Genomic DNA, 17,272 nt, shown 5'->3' with positions numbered 1-17,272 from the left:
CAAAGTAAGGGTTTTTCTCCTGTGGGGTGAGAGCTGTCCCTTGCTTTTGTCCCATCATCATCATCATCATCATCATCATCATCATCATCATCATCATCATCATCGTCATCCCTTCTTTCTTAGCCAAGATGATGTTAATGATGCTTTTTGTTGTTGTTGTTGTTGTTGTGCTGGTTATTTCCTTTCCACTTCCATTTCTTTCGATGTGTATCTGAATAGATCTAGAATAAAGTCTGGTTTTTCCCACCAACAAGGGAAATTAATTCCCACTGGCTTTCTAACATTTAAACTGGATTGTGTTCTGAAGCTCTTTTTATCTGGGTAGCCTTCCTTCCTTCCTTCCTTCCTTCCTTCCTTCCTTCCTTCCTTCCTTCCTTCCTTCCTTCCTTACTTCCTTCCCTCCCTCCCTCCCTCCCTCCCTCCCTTATTTTCTCCCTCCCTCCCTCCCTTCTTTCTTTTCTTCCTCCCTCCCTTCATTTTCTTCCTTCCTTATTTCTTTTCTCCCTCCCTCCCTCCCTTCATTTTCTCCTTCCCTGCTTCCTCCCTCCCTCCCTTCTTTCTTTTCTCCCTCCCTCCCTTCTATTCTCCCTCCCTCTCTTCATTTTCTCCCTCCCTCCCTTATTTCTTTTCTCCCTCCTTCCCTCCCTCCCTTCCGTCCTTCCTTCTTTTCAGAATTTAATTATTGTTTCATGTTTTACTGCAATTGGCAGTGCTGAACAATACAGGCAGACCTCAATTTACAGTCGTTTCTTCACTGAACATTCGGAGTTATGACAACACCAATAAAAGCGACTTACAACCGGTCCTTGCCCTTACAACTGTTGTAGCATTCCCACCGCCACATGTTCAAAATTTGGATGCCTGCCTGGTTACTGGCACGTATTTATAACGGCTGCAGTCTCTCGAGAGCACGAGATCAATGCTTGCAACCTTCCCAACTGGCTTCTGACATACCAGATCAATGAGAGAAGCTGGATTTGCTTAACAGTTGCACGGTTCACTTAAGAACTTCAGTGCTTTGCTTAACAAGCATGGGAAAAAGGTCAACAGCAGCATGTGGTTCCTAGAACTTTCCCTCTCCATCAGTAGTGGGTTTCAATTTTGGCCACTACCAGGGGGGTGCAGGAGGCCAAGTGCTGCTTGTCACACCCCTGGCCACACCCACCATGGACACGCCCACCCAGCCCCGTCATTAGGGCAGAGAACCAGTTGTTAAATTATTTGAATCCCACCACGGCTCTCCCCTCCAGCTGCCCAGGACCACAAACCCACGTGGTTCTCCTTCCTCAATTAAACCATCTTCCCAATCAGCCTCCGTGTTTCCAGTGTCTTTCTCTGCACTTGGAACTGAAACCCAGACAGATGAATATTTCTTTCTTTCTTTTTTTTTTCACGAAACCAGAGGCGATTTTATTTCCCAGACAGCTGCTCGTAGAGTTTGGGCACGTAATCGTCCCACTCGGCTTGGTAGCAGGTGCCCGCGATGGGGGAACCCAGCTTGTATTTCTTGCGGAAGGTCGCTATTTTGAAGTTGCCACGTTTGTCCCCCGAATGGTTGCTCAGGATGGGCTCGTTGCAACTCAGCTGCTGGGGCTGCTCGTAAACCAGCCAGACGTAGCGGTGAAGGCCTGTTCCTTTGGGAGGCCCAGATCCAACATAGTCAGACAAAACCTGCCCACTTGTGATATCATTTCCTCTCATGTTGGTCACCAAAAAGTGGTGCCACTCCCTGAATTTGGGGGTTTTCCTGCTGGGTGCATCAGGATCTGTAAGAGCCAAAGTGTAGAATTTATCCGGGCTGCAATTCTCCCACTCGATCAGGGTCGGCCGATTCTTAACCTGGGTGAGTGTAAGCACTTGACCGAGCTCCTCGATTTCCACCGTCCCGTAGCGGACCCGCAGAGGTTGCATCGGCTTGTCTTCCACCTCGGGGAGGTTTAATGAGCCTCCCCAGCCACTCAAATCTACCGGCATAGTTGCACCAAAGGGACGAACGCCCAAGAGGTTCTTCCCAGCTCGCTGCACCAAGCAAAAACCACAGATGAATATTTCTTCCGACACCAAGAAAGCGATGGGATGATAGTCAAGTCTGCAAACAGGGGAAACGTGAAGGGTACACCGAAGGAAAACAATCCCTCCCTTCTCTCTCTCTCTCTCCCTCCCTCTCTCTCTCTCTCTCTCTCTCTTTTATTTAATATTTTTATTAAACAGTTTAAAAACAAAAAAAAAGATATTAACATTTTCTTCTTTTCAACAGTTTCGCGGCGGTAATCCATACTTATACATTTTCTCTCTCTTATCTTAGTATATCTTTTATACAGTACATATACTTCTAATATATCATATCTATACCATTATAATGTATTATATTATTCTAATTGTTTTATTTACATTTGACAGGAGCCTTGGTAGTACAGTGGTCTAAAGCACCCTGTTATTAAGACCAGCTGCCTGCAATTACTGCAGGTTCGAATCTCGCCAGGCTCAAGGTTGACTCGGCCTTCCATCCTTTCTAAGGTGGGTAAAATGAGGACCCGGTTTGTGGGGGCAATAAGCTGACTTTGTATAAATATACAAAAGGATGAAGGCTATTGCTTAGCACATTGTAAGCAATAGCTGGAGAAGGGCGGCATATAAATCAAATTAAAAAACAAACCAAAAAAAAAAAACCCATAAAGGTGTATCCAATTTCCTTTCCAAAATTTTTATTTCTTCCTATATTTCTCCACCTAATTCAACCGTTATTTAGTCTTCCCTCCCTTCTCTTTTGAGGAAACAATTATGGACGCCTACAGTATCTTTAGAGCTATTGATTAATAAGTAACCATCATAGGAGAAACTCAGCCGTTGTCCAGTATATGGCATCTTTCCAAGGACAGAGAATTCTTCCAATTAAACTCTCTTCTTCCCCCTCCCTCTCTTGGCCCACCCAGACTGTTTATTCTGTCCTTTCTCTGTCCACCCACCCACCCCCTCCTTCAGCACTATTATTTTCTTCAAGGTCTGATGGGCAATTTATTCTGGAGCGCTTGAAAATAATCTCAGGCTATCAAGAGGCCATATCTGTCCATTAGTTCCCATTGATGAAACATCAGCTGACCATTGTGGACCATTACTCGGCAATCAGCTTGTTAAAAAAAAAAGAAGGGAAAAAAAGAGCTGATCTGTCAACAGCCATAAATATATATTTATATTTATATTTATGGTATAAGTGCTTGGGTTGATTGCTGAGAGGCCCAAGAACATGGCAGACGTTTGAAGAAGATTAAAAAAAATAAAAAAAAGCAAGCGACGGAAAGGCCGAGCTAAGCAATTTAGGCTCTATAAATGCATTCCATATTCTCCGATAATGATGGGAAGAGATTCTGAGCTTGTTATGATCAGAACTTCCTGGCAACCATCTTATTTTTAGGAAAAAGCTAGAATTAATTATCTAGACCAGCGATGGCGAACCTTTTAAGCACAGAGTGAACAATCCGGAAGGCGCCTGCATGCGTATGCATATGCCAGAGCACTGAAAACCCAACGACCAGCTGGTTGGTGTGCATGTGTGCCTTGGAAACCCAACGACCAGCTGGTTGGTGTGCATGTGTGCCTTGGAAACCCAACGACCAGCTGGTTGGTGTGCATGTGTGCCTTGGAAACCCAACAACCAGCTGGTTGGTGTGCATGTGTGCCTTGGAAACCCAACAACCAGCTGGCTGAGCTGCGGTGACAGCATGAGTGCCCACAGAGAGGGCTCTGCATGCCACCTCTGGCACACATGCCATAGGTTGGCCATCACAGATCTAGACTAAGAGGCCCATGGAAATAGAGTCACCCTTTCTGTAAAGTCTAAAACAACAGTGGGATCCTTCCCTATTGTTAGCTGTGTTGGAAGAAATATCCATCTGGTTCAATTCAAGCGGGGAGAAAGAAACTGGAAACATGGAGGCTGATTGGAAAGATGGTTTATTGATGAAGTAGAACCACCAAGCATATGGTTCTGGAAAGCTGACCACATGGAGTGGACAGTGAGGGTTATTTATACCCTCTCTTGGGCCTTGCCCTTGAGCTTCCTGTTCCTGTGCAAGAAATGTATTCTATTGGCTGTAGTCAGACTCTCATGGGGCCATGTAGAGGTCATGTTTGTCTGAGCTAAGTTTGGTTGAAGTTTGGAGGGTGATGCAATGTCCCCAGGTGATTGTGCCATGTTGTGAGCTCTGCTGATAGATAATCCTATTATGTCCAGAGTGATGGGATTAAGAGGGTCATGTCTTAATCCCATCACTCTGGAGCTGAAGGTCTTTTGTCTTGTAGATAGGCTGGCCCAGTCCTGCTGGGGCTAGTAAGAAAGGTGGGGGCCTGCTTTCCAACAGCACGTTTCTCCTTTAGGAAAATATAATATTCTGCCTTTTTAATATTTCTCAAATATTTCATTCTTCTAGGCGAGGGGTGGGTGCTAACTTTCTACAGCTGATTGCTATTGATGTCAAATTTGGTTTCCAGTATGTATATAAATTTCCTTCTCACCTTTATGGCTGGTCTGTGTCTTCCTCAATCTCAGGTCCTCTACTAGGAGCCTGGGAGTTTGAGGGTTCTTAGGGCAGGAGCTTAGATGTTCCTAACATCATGTTCTTCTGAAAAACAGAGTCTCGATGTTGCTTCTGGGATCTCCCAGTTTAGGAATCACAACCTTGAGTTCTACTACCATTAGGATCACTTTGGCCTTGACTTTCCACAACCTCTGCAGTTCCTCCTTCCATCTCTGGTCCTTCTCCAGCTTCTCCTCCCCCTTCTTCCTGATGCTGTTGTTTGGCACCGCTACATCTATCCCCACCACTGGCTTCTGGTCATTGTCTATGAATAACTGGCAGGAATCTTGGTAGCGGCTCAAGAGGAAGCCTCTGGCTGTCCACTCACACCCCTGTACGCCATGTTGGGAACTCCACTCCTTGAGTATTGCTTCCATGTAGCTTTAAATACATGGAGAAAATGATGAAGGGTGTCCCCCACCAGGATCTTCTATAATCATACTTTTAGTACCTGTCTCAGGTGTGGGATGAAGGCAGGGGTGGGATTCAAAAATTTTAGCAACTGGTTCTCTGCCCAGTTGCTGGATGGGTGTGGCCATGGGGGGCGTGGCCTACTTGCCTCCTGCACTATGGCGGGGGGGGGGGAGTTTTCACCCTCCCTAAGCTCCAGAGGCCCTGCACTAACCTGGCATCCAAAATGGGCCACATGGAGACTCCTGGGAGGGGAGGGGCGGGGCAGGGTGGGGCAGGCAGGGTCAGCCAGTCCTTGCAATTACCGGTTCAGTGAACCAGATATAAAGTTAGCAAACAGTTCTCCCAAACCATTCTGAACCGGCTGAATCCCACTCCTGGATGAAGGCTCTAAGAGGCATGAGTAGGGAGAGAGGAGAGTTGGATATTGTTTAAACTCCTCGGAGGAAAGATGCGATCTACCTCTAATGTGATAAATAAAAATGTATCGCCAGCTTGTTCTTTACCAACCCAGGGCTATAATTGAGAACATCATGTGCAGGTCATGCTTGGCTTGTATTTGTGTTCCAAGAACAGGGAGTTCAAAAGAAGGAAAGAGTCAACATATATACTATCTGCCAAGAGTATTATTCGAAGACCCTGAATAATTTGAAGAGTCTTGAAGTTTGGTTGATGCTTACTTGGGAGTTCTGGTTCAGAGGAACTCAGCAAAATCTAAATATACAGTAAATAGATGACCGGACTTAAATTTTCTTTGTTGACTCTTCAAGAGTTGACTCTTCAAATTTAATAATAATAATAAAAAAAGATGGAATATCAAGGTCACCCAGTAGGTTCTGTGGGAATGGAAGTGGGAAAGAAGTATAGAAAGCCATGGCTGATTGCAAGAACAAGATCTGACCAACTCTGGAGAGATGATATAATCAAAAGCAAAATGGTTCTGCTGGAGGCTAAAACATATGACGAATGGTTGCAGGAACTGGGTATATCTAGTTTAATGAAGAGAAGGACTAGGGGAGACATGATAGCAGTCTTCCAATATCTCAGGGGCTGCCCCAAAGAAGAGGGAGTCAAGCTATTCTCCAAAGCACCTCAGGGCAGGACAAGAAGCAATGGGTGGAAACTCATCAAAGAGAGAAGCAACTTAGAACTAAGGAGAAAATTCCTGACAGTGAGAACAATTAATCAGTGGAACAACTTGCCTCCAGAAGTTGTGAATGCTCCAACACTGGAGGTTTTTAAGAAGATGTTGGATAACCATTTGTCTGATAATGGTGTAGGGTTTCCTGCCTAAGCAGGGGGTTAGACTAGAAGACCTCCAAGATCCCTTCCATTCTATTGTCTACTTCTCTTCTTCCTCTCCTCTTCAAGAGGGTACTATTATGCATTCCCAGGAAGCTAGAAAAGGGGGGTTGAAAAGGAAGGATATGTTCTTGTTTGCAAACTATGTTTCTGTCACTCTCCTCCTCCTCCTTCTCCTCCTTCCTCTGCTATTGCCCTCATGCCTGAGCTGGAGAAACTCTGCTTGGGGACCCATGAGGTTGGCATGCTCAGTGATTCTCTCCCTCTTTTTGGAGAGAGGAGTGCTCATTACACAACCATCGTCCTTGTGTTTCTGTTTCTTTTGAAGCCAGTCTCTACCTACAATTGGTTGGGAGGACCCAGAGGGATAAGAAAGAGCAGGAACACAGAAATAACAGATCTTTATGTCACGTGTTGAGAAGACAGCCTTCAGTTCACTGCTGCTTTTTCTTCTAGGATGTGGTGGGATCAACAAACGGCAAGGAATAAAACTGGAGATGAAGAGGGGCCATGTGGGGTCATGGGGTCACTTTTTGCAACCTTCCCAGCTAGCTCCCACCAAGCAAAATCAACGGGGGGGAAGCCAGATTCACTTTATAACCAAAAGATTCTCTTAATCTTCGGGGGTGTGATGGCTCAGTGGTTAAAGACACTGACATGGTCAGCTGGAAAGCTGACAGCCCGGGTTTAAGACCCAAGCACTGTGCAACAGGGTTGAGCTCCTGTTCCACGCTCCAGCTCCTGCCCACCTAGCAGTTCAAAAGCATGTAAACGCGAGTAGATAAATAGGTACCACTTTGGTAGGAAGGGAACAGCATTCCATGCACCTTTGGCATATAGCCTTGCTGGCCACATGTCCACTGAAAAGGTCTCTGGACAGCGCTGGCCCCCTCAGCCATGAAACCAAGAGTCAGATACAACCTGGACAGGGAAACTTTTATCTTTACCTCTCTTTTTTTGTTAAACACTTGTAGCAGTAAGTTTAACCACCGTGGCAAAATAAAGAAATATAATGGGACATAAAATCAGGCACAACTCACTTAACAATTGACTTGCTTAGCAATGGAAATTCTGGTCCAATCTATGGTCAAAATTCAAGGACTAACTGTATTTCGCGCTACGGAATCAGGATGCTGTGATGGCATATGTTCAGGTTATGCTCAGGTTACAACTGGAGGGTAGCAAATCAATATTAAATACTAAATCCATTGTCACTGGCGTATATTGTGCCTCGGCAGGAAAACAGGGGCTTGCCAGAAATTATCAGCCTTGCTGGGATGAATAAACCAGTTTTCTAAGGTTGGGAAGGATTAGAAGCAGAATATCATGATCTCTCTCTCTCTCTCTCTCTCTCTCTCTCTCTCTCTCTCTCTCTCTCTCTCTCTCTCTGTGTGTGTGTGTGTGTGTGTGTGTGTGTGTAGCGGGAGAGAAAGCTCAGCAGGGAAGATGGCAAGAAAATCACCAGTAGACAAATCTCTCCAGAATTCCACAGAACAGTAGAAGTATTATGAAAAAATATCCCCTTGATTAACATGTTGATGGAATAAACACTTTCCCGTGAAGGCCAAGCCATAAATCACATCCCATTTTGCCTTTACAAAGGGAAAGAAATAAATCTAAGGGAGGTTTAGCGGCAGCGATGTTCCACAGCTATGAATTCAAACCGTACTGCCTGGGGAAGGGGTGCTAGTCCCCTGTGGATTTTGAAAATAAGGGATGGAGGGAGAGAGGATATAATGTCTAAATACACAGCCGAGAGAGGCTACTCAGGTCCTCCGTCTTATCTCCCAAGTCCCTGAAGAAGAGAATTGCCCCATGACTATGTAGGACAGATGGGGAGGAAGCTAATCATCAAATTGCAAGAACACAAGTGAGAGGTCTGACGAGGAGACCCGAACTCATTGGTAGCCTCACACTGCCATGAACAAGGACATGCATTCAATTTTGCAGTTGCTAAGATTGTTGGATGAGCAGGCACAAAAACAGCCAGGGAATGGATTGAAGCCTGTGAAACAGGAATGCTGATTTACCACCATCTTATCAAGTAATTAAAAGGGACGCGATGGTTCTATGGCTAAGACGCTGAGCTTGTCAATCGAAAGGTCGGCAGTTCAGCGGTTCGAATCCCTAGTGCCGCATAACGGGGTGAGCTCCCATTACTTGTCCCAGCTTCTGCCAACCAAGCAGTTCGAAAACACGTACAAATTGCAAGTAGAAAAATAGGGACCACTTTTGGTGGGAAAGTAAGAGTGTTCCATGCGCCTTTGGCATTGAACCAGTGGCAACCTGCAGAGGATTTCACCACTGGCCCACCTCTCTTCGATTGCGTTCCGATCGAGACTGGCTTCCTCTGCCTTCCACAAACTCAACGCAACAGTCCCACCTAAGGCTTCTTCTCTTCTCCGAAAAGCTTGAGCCCAAATAGAAGTTGAATATCTATGGCTTTTTCTTTTGTTACCTGTTTAGCCTTTTGGCATTTTCCAGGAACCGCTGGCAGACTCTTTCTTTTCCCCCCGCTTGTTATTCTGAACTGCTCTGAAAAGAAGGTTGTTGTTCTTAGCATTCATCTCTAAACTTAGCTCATCCTGACCTTTCGTTTCTCAACACCGTCTCTACAAATCCAAGTTACTCGAATGTACTTACATGTGGCGAGTTAACCTTCTTCCTTCCTCTTCCCCCCCCCCCCCCCCAATATTATTTTCAGGTTTTCGTTGCATTTGTGTTTTTTGCAGGTTCGGTTGACTTCTCCCTACAGACAATTGTTTGCAATTTTTGCTTGGTCTTTCTCCTTTTGAAAGAATTCCTCATAATCCTGAGGTGGTTTTTTTTTTCTTCCCGAGATTGTTCCTATCCACTTTCTCTCCAAAGGACTGGACACATTCTTTTTATCTTGTGTATCAGGGTCAGATTTGAAAGAGGGTGTTTATATATATATATATATCTGAAAGAAAAGGTCTGCCAAGTTTCAAAAGAATCCTTTGCTTGGACTGGCTTTCCATTGATGGATCTTGTTTTGCAAACCGATGCACTCTCTTGATCTGGGTTTTTTCCCCCCCTTTTTTTCTTTTCCAGATTTAAAGGCTGGAGAGAATGTGTAGAAATGAATAAGTTAACACTTGCAATGAAAGGCCACACTTGGAATATGGCAGTGTTTCTCAACCTTGGTAGCTTGAAGATGGGTGGACTTCAACTCCCAGAATCCCCCAGCCAGCAGCGGTCGCCACGATGTTACAATACACTGATAATACTCCCTAGTTAGGTCATGAAACATCTGCAACAAAACAGCCAAGCTCAGAGGATTCCGTAATCCTCCTCCTTCTCTTCCGCCTCCTCCTCCTCCTCTCCACAACCCCATTCCCTTCTACCACTGATGATATTCCCTAGTTGGGTCCTGAAACATCTGGAAAAAAAAAAGAAAAAAAAAACAGCCAAGTTCGGAGACCCCCATAATCGGATCATTCTCCAAGAAGGCTTGCATGAAACCAATGCTATGCAAAACACAGATAATGGAATTTGGAAGACAACAGATTCTTCTTTTCTCACTTTGTTATTGTTATTATTGGTGAATCTTTAGTGAGATTCACAGCCTTTGAGGCTGGTTAATAGCTCAGCAGCTCGAGTCCTAACCAAGGACCTAGGAACTGTTAAGGTATCGTCGGAGGATGTAAACTGTTCCGAGTAAGGTGGTTTTTTGTAGAGTCAAAATGTTCAAGTCCGGCAAATTTAGAATTTCTAAATAGCGGGGTAGCCCTTTGGGTATTGCTCTGAGGGCTCCAATTACAATCGGGACAACACACGATTTCTTTTTCCACAGTCGCTCAACTTCATTATTATTATTATTATTATTATTATTATTATTATTATTATTATTACTATTATTATTTAGAACAGCCTTTCCTCTCTGCTGGATGAATGCTACTAAAGGGAGAGGAAGATGCGTCTGGCATGCATGGCGTTTGCACAACAACTTCCTTTCATTTGGCTCTAACACAAAGCACGTGTAACGTTGGAGTGCAACACGATTCACTTGAGATTCGATGGCATTTGCAGAAAGAATGGCTGAAGCATAATAGCCCTGCCTTAATAGCATCAGGCACAAAAGCGAGAGTTTTTTTTTTTTTTTTTAAGAAAAGATGGGAACAATAATCCCAAATTAACTGCAGGGATTGTGCCTTTGATGAGGTAGAGGTTCTCCTTGAACTGACAGAGAGTAACTAGCAGTCTCATTCCCACACCTCATTTCACTGTGTGCGTATGTGTGTGTTTTTAAAAAGCACCAACCCGTGTAAAAGAGCCATGACATCCGGACAAAAAAATAAAAATAATAGTCCCCACCAGTGGTGGGTTGCCCCCAGTTCGGACCGGTTCACAAGAACAGGTAGTAAAACCGGCAGGAGGCTCCGCCCACTGACCCGTGTTTCATGGTGCATGAAACTCGGTTACCATCCCACTGAAGTGGTACCTATTTATCTACTCGCATTTTCATGCTTTCGAACTGTTAGACTGGCAGCAGCTGAAGCCAAGAACGGGGACTTACCCTGTCGCATGGTGTCAGGTCTCAAACCTGAGCTGCCGGCTTTCCAGCTGAAAAGCTCAGTGTCTTTAACCATTGAGCCATCATGCCCCCTTTTTGATGGGGAATACAAAATAGAAAACACAGAGATTGGCTGGGAGTGATCCCTGAGAAACGGTAGCCCACCCGTACACTTGGCGTGGGGCAAAGTTGGATGAGAAAAATATATTCAAACCCCAGATCAGACTCATCAGTCATTGAGGATGACTTTATTTCTGTGCTATACAGGGAATCCTTGACTTATGACTGATCGCTTAGTGACTGAAGCAGTGGTGGGTTGCCCCCGGTTCGGACCGGTTCGCAAGAACCGGTAGTAAAACCAGCAGGAGGCTCCTCCTACTGACCCAGACGTCATCATAGGTGATCTGCGCGTAGGTGATTGCGGGCACGATGCGAACCAGTAGTAAAGGTAAGTAGCACCCATCCATGACCCAAATGGTTATATAAATTGTATTTAGGGTGCTCAGCCTGCATTTATGACGTTTTGCAACATCTCACAGTCATGAGGCCATGCTTTACGATGTTTATATTCATAAATTGGTGTTTGCTTCCAGTTTCGGTCAAAAAACACCCATTATGGACAATGGATTAACTTAATGACTGCCACAAAAAAACCTGGTAAAATAAGGTAAGGGCATGCAGTGACCCACTTAATGACCAGCATGACTTAATGACTGTAATTCTGGGCTTAATTACAGTCATCAGTTGAGGACTACCTGTATGTGCCAGAGAGAGAGAGAGGGAGGGAGGGAGGGAGGGAGGGAGAGATACTGTATTTTTCAGAGTATAAGACGCACCTTAATTTTTGGGGAGGAAAATAAGAAAAAAGTTGATTGGCAGGTGGATCGGCCTCCCGGAATACCCCCAATCAGCTGTTCCCAGAGGTGAATTTTAGCAACAGGTTTCTTGGTTGTGAGCTCTGTGCCTTGCTTTTTTTTTGCTTTTTTTTCCTGCCTCTGAAAGCCTCGGAAACAGAGCTTCAGGAAAAAAAAAAAGCCTCTGAAACTCTGTTCGGGGGCTTCTCTTCTGAAGCTTCTTTTCTGATGCTTTTTTCAGCCTCTGAAACCTCCGTTTGAGAAGCTGGGCGGGGCTACATTCGGAGTATAAGACGCACCCAGATTTTCACCCTCTTTTTTTGTGGGAGGGGAAAGGTGTGTCTTATACTCTGAAAAATACAGTATTTTTCAATTGATCAGGGTGACCATTGTAGATGGGATAATTTCGGCTTTGCATTGCTTGGTGGCTTGGTCAACAAACCTGAATGAAAGCAGCAAATTCTGGATTTTAAACCCTCATGACTAACATTCACATTTCTTAAATTGGGGGCGGGGAGAAGCACGTTGAAAATCTACACAGTTTGGACCCCTGTAGATTCCAAGCCGAATCACGGTTCTAAGGATCCCTTGGCAGTGAATTACAATATGCTAGATAGTTCCGGTATAAAACTGAAATTTATAGTACACATTTAAAGAGAATTTGGAAAGAGGCTGGGTCCTAATTACGCCACAGGGAGGCCAATTAGACATTTTTACCTTTATTAAAACTCGACTTCCTACGTTTCTTTGTTGGCGAAACAAAATACAAAATACTTCCCTAATGGGACTTGTCACCTGCGAATATTTGTGCTTGAAATGTTGGGAATGTGGCGTTCGGCAGGGGTAAATCTTTTCCACGTGGAGAGAAACTATCAGCACAGGAGTATTAAATCAGAATCATAAATGCAATGCTACAAATGGCAGAAAACTCTTTTTTCTTTTTTTTTCGAACCGTTTTTAGTTTTCTTTAATAGAATCCCTAGATAACATTGTCAACTTGCAAAGCTTTCAAGTTGCCATGAGCAGGAGGGAGGGAGAACTGAAGTGCATTCCATACATTCTTCCTGACCGCAATCAGAAGGAGGGTGTTAGGTTTCACAGCCAGCCAAAGTGGTTAATTGGAGAATGTGATTTATGACATGGCCAGAGAGGAGGGGAGAGACAGGGTCATAGGGGAACGTAAATCTACGTAGGATCAGTCCTAACTGCATCCGAGTATTGCCGGAATGTTGCTCCTAATAAATGAATATATTTCCTTTGAAGTTTGGATCATGGCTCATGAATTAATTAGGGCATCTTTCGGAAACTTGACAAACATATTGAGTACCAAGGTATAAAGTTCCTTTTTTTCTCTTTTACTTCCAGTGTCTATGTTAGATAGCAAAGATATTCCTCCGTTTGGTCAAGTTTACCCATACTTGTTGAGATGTTATAATAGTCCAGAAATTGGATGCATATCATATCATATCCTGAGAAGAAATGATACACAGAGCATCCCTTAGCAAGTAGACTGGCTAATTTTATTATGCATCGGAATCCAGATTGAATTCATATATTGTTTGTAACACATTTATCAGTTGACTGATTGGAAGCCGAGCTCCTAGAATAGAAGTTCATTTTAGTTCAATTTAGAATAAGACACGGTTATTTCCCTTTGGGGCGTAGGTAGGAGGAGCTTAGATATTATTCATCTTTCAGATTTGATTCACAATCTGACAGGGTTCCACCGCTATCAACTAAGGCAGGGGTCTGCAAACTTAAACACTCAAAGAGCCATTTGGACCCATTTCCCTTTGACTGCTGTAGGTAACCCAGGGATACAGCCTTGAGGGAGATAAGCTTGGAATGTGCATCTGTTTTTGGCTGCTGTGCAGTTTCGCCAGTTTCCCATCCCTCCTGGCCTATGGCAACTTGAGAGCAGGCCAGGGAGGGATACTTTGCAAGTTGACACGGAATCCTTATACCATCCCAGACAAATAAATGATTGCCCAATCTTTTTTTGGGGGGGGGGGGGGAAACTTCAAACCCCACCAGATGAGTTCCCTGGTGGTTCTAGTTTTCTCTCTTGATCTCCTTCTCAAGCTTGGATTTTTGTGCTTTTTCTGGAAGCATCTGTTCATCTACCTTCTCCTGGTTTCTTTTTTGTTTCCCCCCCCCTCTCCTCACAGCAGAATGCGACGTTTCATAAAAAAGGCGAGGCAACAATATGGGGGGGGGGGGTGGAAACTGAGAAACACAATACAGCTTGACAAACAGAAGGAAATGAGTGTCTTTATGAAGATGGAACTGGAGAGAAAGAGAGAGATCGAGTCTGCTTGCTAAAGTCGCTAAAAATACTTGGGTTGGATACAAACCTGCCAATCATTCCTTAATAATATCTTTGAATGAGTGTGAGAAGCCGGGCAGTTTTAGCCTGGCAGAAGAGCTCATTTTTGAATGAGTGATAAAATTTCATACTCCCTGAAAGGGCATCTGCTGAGACACATGAAACGAAGAGCGGGGTGTTATTTTGCTCAAGCTTGGAGTAGCTATCCATCATCTACGTGTAAAGCTTAATTTAGAGGAAGGGTTAAATGAAGGGCTGGTGGTCACACACACACACACACAAAATCACTCCAGTCAGTCACTCTCCTTAAATTTCAGAAGGTTTGAAGGGAGCTGAGAAGGGAATGCATTGTTCCAACAGCTGCTAGAAACAGCACTACGGATTCTTTGATGTGGTCTTGGGAGATCACCGTTGATCGTGATTTAGGATGCAACTTAGGATGCAGTTGCGCCAATTTCTTCTTCCTTCCTTCCTTCCTTCCTTCCTTCCTTCCTTCCTTCCTTCCTTCCTTCCTTTCTTTTTCCTTCCTTCCTTCCTTCCTTCCTTCCTTCCTTCCTTACTTACTTACTTACTTACTTACTTACTTACTTACTTACTTACCACATTTCTTTTCATGGTTTAATTAATGTTTCTTGTTTCACTACAGTCAGTAGTAGTGAGTACTACAGACAGACCTTGATCTGCACCCATTTTTAGTGATTGTCTGGAGTTGCAACAGCACTGGAAAAAGTGACTTACAACCACTCCTCCCACTTACAACTGTTACAGCTTTCCCACTGTCAAGTGATCAAATTTGGCTTCCTTCCTTCCCTCCCTCCCTCCCTCCTTCCCTCCTTCCTCCCTCTCTCCCTCTCTCCCTCCCTCTTTCTTTTTTTCCTTCCTTCCTTCCTTCCTTCCTTCCTTCCTTCCTTCCTTCCCTCCCTCCCCCCTCCCTCCCTCTTTCCCTCCCTCCTTCCTTCCTTCCTTCCTTCCTTCCTTCCTTCCTTCCTTCCTTCCTTCCTTCCTTCCTTCCTTCCTTCCCAGTGCATGCATAAAAAGTAAAAGACTGGAAGAATATCCTGAGGCATAGTTTGCTGAATTTCAAAAGTTTCTCACACTGAAGGAGTAGCACAATAACTCTTACTCAGTTCATCAAGTTTGGGGTTTGTTCAAGATACTCAAACAGAAATCAAACAGTGAACACAGCACCCTAAGGAATAAACCAACACTTAGCCAAGATTGACCCAATTAACGTGTTGCATGAACCCAGCTCCATAAGAAAAAAGATGTGCTCTCCAAAACATGACTCCTTTTAATCATTGGGGGTTTCTTCAATCCCCTGAAGGAAGGGGAGAAGAGGACCCCATAAGTTTCTGACCAAGAGGCCCATCACAGAACATCGGTTCATTCTTCTCATATTGCCCTGAAGGCTGAAAGACTCCTGGCTCTGCAGGGCTACACCGTATGGGATTCAGTGTCAGTTTTCTGGCTTCACACTTGTGCTGTCAATTTATGACAGAATCATCAACATGGCTGTTTTTACCCAAGCCCCCAGTTTGAACTATGATGCCTATAAAAAAGTTGGTGCCACTGCAAGGAAACAGGAACAAGGAAAGAAGACGGAGGACACACTTGGTGATGAAGTGCCATAAAGGCAGATGGAAATGTCATTTGTAACAAAAGATTTTATTCTGGTCCACAAATCCCTTTTTTCCCTGCTTTTTCTGGGGGGTCCTTTCCTTTCCTTTCCTTTCCTTTCCTTTCCTTTCCTTTCCTTTCCTTTCCTTTCCTTTCCTAGTTTGCTTTAGTTTCCTGTCCGAAACCAAGATTCATAATTTCTTCGGAACTAGCAATCCACCGAATGACATTATTTTCCAAAACATAATTCATTTATTCTTACCGTAGGATGTATAGATGTTTCAACCCATGCCAGTTCTACATATATGCGTTCACACACCAATCCATACCATCCTTTTATGAAACACTTTGCATTTCCCCCCCCCCTTTTTTTTCCCCTTAAAAAAAGGGACATGACAACATGGTTTAGATGTGTCCCCAGAGGGACAGCTTGTTCTGTTGCAACGCAGAGTTTTGTGGCTCTTTCAAGACTGACAAAATGGTTTCAGCATTCATTTTTTATGCCGTGCAGGCCACTCTTAATGAAGTAGATTTCAGTACATAAAAGCTGACCTTGCAATGCATTTGTGAAGTTTTCCTTTAAAAAAAAAAAATATTTAGTTAGTTAGTTAGTGTAGGAGAAGAGCTGGCAGAGCTGGAAGGTGGAGTTAAAGGTGTCATCAGCTCAGAGTCACACCAGCGCTCCAAATCCAGTCACCCCTTGAATTCTATTGACCCTTATCTGGCGCCATTTTAGTGTTGAACTTTAGTTAACCAGATTCTTGTGTGTAGGTGTGTAAAACTTGTGTGTAAATCTTACATATATTACAACCTTACGAATACTCCTGTTCCTTTCTGCCTTTACAGCCAGAGACTAATTGAGTTTATTCAATTTGCTAAGCCAGAACTATGCCTTTCATGATTAGGGGACTGGAGGCTCAAACATACGATGAACTGTTGCAGGAACTGGGCATGGCTAGTCTAGTGAAGAGAAGGACCAGGGGAGACAGGAGAGCAGTCTTCCAATATTTGAGGAGCTGCCACAGAGAAGAGGCGATCAAGCTATTTTCCAAAGCATCTGAAGGCCAGACAAGGACCAATGGATGGAAACTGAACAAGGAGAGATTCAACCTGGAAATAAGGAGAAATTTTCTGACAGTGGGAACAATCAACCCATGGAACAGATGTTGCCTACGGAAGTTGTGGGAGCTTCATCCCTGGAGGCTTTCAAGAAGAGACTGGACTGCCATCTGTCAGAAATGGTGTAGGGTCTCCTGCTTGGGTGGGGAGATGGACTAGATGACAAATTCCCTTCCAACTCTGCTAATCTAATCTAATCTAATCTAATCTAATCTAATCTAATCCAATCCAATTGAACCCAACTCAACTGAACCCAACTCAACCGAACCCAACCCAGCCCAACCCAACCCAACCCAACCCAACCCAACCCAACCCAACCCAACCCAACCTAATCTAATCTAATCTAATCTAATCTAATCTAATCTAATCTAATCTAATCTAATGTTATGGTTTAGTATGACACCTAAATCTAGACATGCAGTCTAGAACATACCCTGTCTCCACCTTTATAATATCTCCTTTGTTATTATTTTTTTATGCTTACCATTTATTTGCCCTGCTTCTAATTTCACATCTCTGCTTTACAAACCAGATG

General features: G+C 44.0%; 1 long non-coding RNA gene and 1 pseudogene across 2 annotated transcripts in view; one reads left to right on the top strand and one right to left on the bottom strand.

Moving 5' to 3' along the window:
• LOC148112176 (uncharacterized) overlaps positions 1-11,261 on the top strand; it is an 11,572-nt gene extending 311 nt beyond the window's left edge. The window contains exons 2-3 of the long non-coding RNA XR_015729817.1: positions 2,401-2,517; positions 11,089-11,261. This is a non-coding gene — a long non-coding RNA (uncharacterized LOC148112176). The remainder of the gene's footprint in view (positions 1-2,400; positions 2,518-11,088) is intronic.
• Positions 1,396-2,031, bottom strand: LOC148112177 (phosphatidylethanolamine-binding protein 1 pseudogene; annotated as a pseudogene). The gene has a single exon (XR_015729741.1). The product of XR_015729741.1 is annotated as a phosphatidylethanolamine-binding protein 1 pseudogene (transcript).
• Positions 11,262-17,272: the final 6,011 nt, after the last annotated feature.

The sequence above is a fragment of the Pantherophis guttatus genome, chromosome 13 (genome assembly GCF_059756535.1).
Source record: "Pantherophis guttatus breed Tessera chromosome 13, ASM5975653v1, whole genome shotgun sequence".
Classification (NCBI taxonomy): Eukaryota; Metazoa; Chordata; class Lepidosauria; order Squamata; family Colubridae; genus Pantherophis; species Pantherophis guttatus.
The sequence above is the reverse complement of the archived record's forward strand: the minus strand, read 5'-3'. Positions and strand labels throughout refer to the sequence as shown.